The sequence below is a fragment of the Mustela nivalis genome (assembly GCF_964662115.1).
Source record: "Mustela nivalis genome assembly, chromosome: 1".
NCBI classification, from domain to species: domain Eukaryota; kingdom Metazoa; phylum Chordata; class Mammalia; order Carnivora; family Mustelidae; genus Mustela; species Mustela nivalis.
The window spans coordinates 27,478,776-27,484,775 of NC_139020.1; the positions used below are offsets into that span (position 1 = coordinate 27,478,776).

At 41.4% G+C, this 6,000-nt stretch overlaps 1 long non-coding RNA gene across 2 annotated transcripts in view; it reads left to right on the forward strand.

The window, feature by feature from the left end:
- Window positions 1-5,062, forward strand: part of LOC309847798 — a 61,829-nt gene extending 56,767 nt beyond the window's left edge. For both annotated transcript variants that reach the window (XR_014302629.1, XR_014302630.1), the window contains 2 exons: window positions 3,421-3,596; window positions 4,978-5,062. This is a non-coding gene — a long non-coding RNA (uncharacterized lncRNA). The remainder of the gene's footprint in view (window positions 1-3,420; window positions 3,597-4,977) is intronic.
- Window positions 5,063-6,000: the final 938 nt, after the last annotated feature.

The window sequence follows — 6,000 nt, forward strand, 5'->3', positions numbered from 1 at the left end:
ACAACACAAAAACTGATTCTCTTAGGGTATATCTTTGTCCCAGGATACCAACAAAATAATCTTGAAAAAAGTCAGATATTAGTATTTCTCAATCTGGGTTATATAGTCTTATACATAGTCATGAAATGTGTTTCATGAAGGGAAAAATCTAATAACACAAATACAGCAGAAAGAAAGATTATGATAAGAATTCTAGTATGGCTAAAGAACACTATACAGTCCTGAAGAGAATATGAGCCCAGATACTGATGGGCTTCCCATCCCGCTGGAGTTTGACCTTAATCCTATAAACACCAGAGATAATTAAATGAGGTAATGATATGAGACCAAAAAAAAAATTTTTTTTTTTTAAGACGAAGTTCTAACAGACTGAAGGGAACGACATGGGGAGAGGCTTGGATATACAGATTGGGCAGTCAGTTACATACGGAAATACAGCTTGGAATAGAAGATACAATTTGGGGTAAAGATGGGACTCTAAAGAAAATAAATGGATGTCAGAAGAGTATCCATTAAATACTGAGGAAACAAACCCTACAGTGCAATGGGTGGGCTAAAGGGAAGGAAGAAGGACAGTACATCAATAGAAACCAAGACACAATAGTACTCAGAATCCATGGAGACACAATATCAAGCATCAGCTTCTGCAGAAAATAATCCAGTAATGTGAGAGCAAAATGTGATTTGGCCATTAGAAGGTCATTTGTGGTCAGAGAAAGAAAAATCTCAGTAGGTTAATGAGAGAGGAAGCCAGATCATAGGCATAAGATAAAACATTTTTGAGGGTGAGGGAGACTGGATCACATCGATATACTCTGGAGGAAGGATTCAGGGGAAAAAAAAGCAAAAGAAATGCAAAATAACTACAACAAGATAACCAATATCCTAGAGGATGGGGAAGAATGCCATAGAGAGAAGGCAAAGGGATACGTTGCTCGGAGACAGGAGGGAAGATGGTTCAGGATGGGTTCCATGGTCAGGCTAGGGTGCCAGGGAGAAAGGGCAGCTGCTTGGAACAGTCGCTCTTCAGTTTGAAGAATAGAGTGAACTGCTGGGGGTCAGGAAGATGCAAATGGCATGAGTGCTATGAAGAAGGATGTAAAAAACCTGCAGAGCAGCAACAAGAAATGTAAGAGTCATAATTAGAGGCAAGAGAAAGAATTACCCAGCGGTATGGAAGGCCTGTTGGCTTCAAGTGCCGTTGTCCTCTTCAACCCCATTTCAATGAATGTCAATGTTCAGAGACAACTAGTAAAGAGAAAGAATGATTATAAATAAAAAGAATGGGTAGAAGGGTAGATTAATCTTTGGTTGCATATCGTCATGAGGGTGGCTGGGGTGGATAATGCCTTAAAAAAAGAAAAAAGACAAAATAAGAAAGAAATTGAGAGGGCTGGTAAAGGGGCATTTAAGTGATTCAACCACGATGTTTAGGTTGAGTGGAAAAGGAATTGGTAACAACAGGAAGTTGTCAGAGTCATCTTAAGCTGGGCAAGTTCCAGGGTCTAAGCAGGGGCATGGGGCGGCAGGAATGCAGACCCAGACGGGCAGATCAACAGCTCCGTCAAGCCTCTGGCTCTGATCTGCCATTGTACCAGGGGTGCAATCAGGCCTGTGTCTGCTTGCCTCTTGAGTAGACCAGCGATCCCATCTAAACAGCAGCTCTCCACTCCAATGGCCCGACACCCAGTCTGGTATTGTCTCCTGGGACATTGACCCAGTTGCCAAGTTTATGGGTGCTGGAGCTGCTACAGTTGGTGTGGCTGGTTCAGGGCTGTCATTGGAACAGTGTTTGGCAGCTTGATTGTTGGCGATGACTGGAGCCCATCTCTTAAGCAACAACTCTTCTAAGCCATTCTGGGCTTTGCCCTTTCTGAGGCCAGGGGGCCCTTCTGTTTGATGGTGGCCTTCCTCATCCTCTTCTCCATGCGAGGCTCCCTGGGAATCACCCACCCATCCCGGCTGCCCTGACTTCAGGCCGTGCCTGGTGTTGGAGTGTACTAAGCTTTCCCTTGAAACACAAGCTGTCTCTTAAAAAGAAGAAAACAAGAAAAAAGGAACAAAAAAAAAGCAACAGTCAGATCTGGGTAGAGATCTGGGAAGTCGGATCTAGGGTCAGATTTGGGAGGACAATTCAGGCAAGAAGAAAAGTATAAAGAAAGCTCCAGAAGCAGGATAAGCCTTCACAAAGTGTAATGCCAGTGCAAAGAGGCCCCTTGAAAGCAGAGAATGTGTGCTGGGGATTGGAGGTGGACAGCTGGTGGGCTTTGAAAGCCCAGTGGAGCTTAGAAGCGAATGGCACGCACACGGGGGAGTACATCTAAGTTAATCTTTGAAAAAGGTGAGAATTTGAGGCTTAACAGAAGTTGGGACATAGAGAGTATTGGCAAAAAGCAGCAAAAATGATCCCACTTCTGGCCTCTTGCCCCGAAAACTAGAAGGATAACAATATCCTTGACAAAGTGGGATAGGTAAAAAGGAAAACAGGTCCAAGTGGAGAGGGAGATGAATTTAATGTTAGTTACGATGAAATATGTAAGTAGGAATATCCTCAAGGCTCCAGGAAATACACATTTTAAAATATAAGCTGAACAGTATCAGGGTCAGGCCTGGAGTGTTCTGGTTTTAGGTCTCAGTATTATGTGTGAACCCGCTGTCACTAACCCAAACTCCTCCCCACCATCGAGTTTACCCCAATAATTTCCGAGTCAGAATCTATGCGGCGGTGGTCAACTGGCATAATTTTGTTAAAAAGCTAGCATGTAGATAGAGAGAGCATTAAATCACAGGTGGTATTCGGTAGAGTTCTTCTTGAGAAGTGATTTGATCTTTCAATTGATAAACCCAGCACGGTGCTTTTTGGACCGGGAGAGCAATTCACACACCCAGGGTGGTGGGAGACGAGACGGTAGAGCAGGAGAATAGGGCCTTGCCAGGCTTGGGAAATTCTTCAAGTACTGATTTGAATCACAGTCCAGCTCGGTCTGGGGCGGGGCGGGTACAATGATGCTGGGTATGGCCGAGCACATTAGTTCTAACCATTAGTGTACTTAAGACTCGAGGCCATGAAAATGACTTAAGAAAAAATATGTAACCTCAGGGGCAGATGGAGTTAATCCTCCTTCAAAAACCCGGATTTTATTTTTCTTTTTAAAACAAGATCCTGCTCATCATACTGCAAAATAATTTATTCATCATAAGTACATATGTATTAGTAATTTATGGCTTACAAATATTGTCTCTGAGGCTCTTTTCTTATCCATAGTGCTGTGTAAATTGCCTTTATTAAGCCAAGTCCATGAGATGTTATCTGCTAATTCTGAGGTTAATGCAAGAAACAGGTCAGTTTGCCTCCCTTGATCCTCTTAAACAATATTCTCTTCTTTCTATCTCAAATTTTATTTTCTTTTCCTCCTTGAGCACCATCATCTTGGCACAACCAACTTTCACATCTCATAAGAGTAGAAGCAAAGACTTTTTTCCAGAAGAAAAGAAGACACAAGTTTCATACACTGTTCCATCTTGCATTGTTCCTGCTGCTCACAGTGCGTGTGTCATGTCTTGTCCCCAAGGACGTGTGGTGATTATCCAACATGGTAGGTGTAATTTATCAGCTCCCCCCCACCAAGTATTTGAAGAAACAATTCTACCCACAGTCCAATAAAATCCCTTTTCATCACCGAGGATGTATCTATGGCACCAGTGACTGACCAAGCACAGGTGGTATTTGCTAGGACTTAGAAATGAAATGCTTTCCCCAGAGTGAACAGCTTCTTACAAAAATATTCAGGGTACAGTGTGTTCCTGGCGTGTAGCACCTGTTACCCACTCGTTTAAATGTCTCATGAAGGGGACAGAGAAAAAAATAGTTTCTCCCTGTCTCTGGGAACATACATAAATTTAGCCTACGATTCTTTTTTGGCCACTGAAAAGTTTGAATTACCTTAAGAAAGGCCATAGGATATAATTTCTTGAAGATGCTCTTCACATTAGAATTTAATTACATAATATGACTGAGAGGCGATGGTGGGCAGGAGAGAGAAGGAGAAAAAAAAAAAAACAGATAAAAGAAATGAAAAATAAAATGGAAGGCAATGTTATAAATCCAGACATGAAATCGGGGTAAAAAACAAAACTCACCCATTTATCCTTACTGCGAATGTTTGCATTATGTCAAAATATTTGGTCCTCTGTCTCTATTGGATTATGAAATGTGCAATTTGGACAACAGTTTTTTAAATATTGAAAACCCACTCTCTAGGTGTGAAGATGCTATTGACCGACTTTCTTTAGGAGGTAAACTGAGTTTATATTATTTTTCCTACATTTTGAGATAAACTCAGTCTAAATAGCAACCCAAATGTTGCTTCCCTCCAGACAGCTGGTCTTGACTCTAACATCAGCCACAAAAATACACTGGCCTAACGTTATTTTATTCAGTAGCATCATTGACATTGCTGAAAACACAGGAAAATTTGAATGATTTTGGAAATCAAGTTTTGGTTTCCTTTGTACCATACTCTTAAATGAGCATCACTTACTACAAAATGCACGTCTTGCAAGTACTTTCAAAGCATGTGTGAAGGGATCGTGCATGTGGACACAAGTGTGTGTGCTCACAGGGACACAGACCCACACTCCACCGCGCTCACACAAAGCTGTGGACGTTATGCACCTGACCTCTTCAGCAGTCTGTGACTGTATTGCAATGAAACACCTGTCTGCACGCTCTGGACTACTGCAACTTTCAGAGCACGGCTTATTAATAGCCATCCTGTGAGTAGTCCCCCAGCCTCGTGAGGCTGCTTTCAGAATTACAAACATACTCATAAGAAGGGAATTCAAGGTCAGCAGTCTGTGGTAAGCAAGTCCTATATTTATAAAGTTGCTAGAAATGGAGAACTTATCATTCTTGCTCTCCATGCTTGCTGGACTCAGGACCAGCCGCTATTTTCACAGAATCTTTTTTTAACGCAGGGATGAACCTCTAACGTGCATCTGTGGTTCCAGCTCACCCTGAGGGTTTGCAACTTTAGTGACTGGCCAAGGACTAACACTTTGGCCTGCCTCTCTGCCTACTTGTAACCTCTCTCTGTCAAATAAATAAATAAAAATCTTTAAAAAAAAAAAAAACACTTTTGGATCAGTCCTACCTTCTCTTCTTGCCTGGCGGGCTCACCTCAGGAGCAGGTGCTGAAGATAGAGCCCCAACGAGCCTCAGAAGAACTCATCATTGTCCCTGCAGCTCTGTTCCAAAAGTCGGAGAACGTGCAGTGATTAGAAACGTGCATTTGTTGCGGTGTATGTGTATGTGTGTGTTTTCACGTTGCAGCTTAGACAAAAATGGGGGTTTTCGGGCTTTTCATCAAAGTTCAGTGAGGGCTTGTGCTTAGTTTTGAACTCTGACCAGCTCTTTTAAGACCCCTTTAGATACAAAGATTCCTTGTTTTTGTAGGAAGATGAGCAATGGGGATTTTGCACAATGCTGAGTGTGCAGTTACCATAGAATATGGGTAAAAAAAGATTTATGTGCAGAATTATGAACAAATTCAGAAAAAAATAAAAATATAAAATATAGAAATCATAAAATGAATGTGGGCAGCCAAAGGTGAAACTCTTTCCAGAAATAATTCAAGTAAATAATGGGAAGCTCTTTAATTTCATCCAGAAACTAGGTACTTCCCTCAAAGCTCATTAAAAATGCATAAATTTAAATGTAACAAAGATCTGACAAATAAGGAGATAAGAATAATAATAACAATAATAATGCATAAGCCACAGTACTATACATGGCACTGAATGTTTGTTCCTTCCTCACCCAAATAATTATAAAATGTAATGTTTTAAGGATAGGTGTCAGTAGTCTGTATGAAGAATAGAGGAAAAAAAAAAAGCCTCTTTCTGAGTATTACCAGAAATATCCAATGGTGAGAGTTGCCTAGCTGCCCTATGTAAACATTCTGTTTATCTTGGCAGGCACTTACTTATATGGGGAACCTG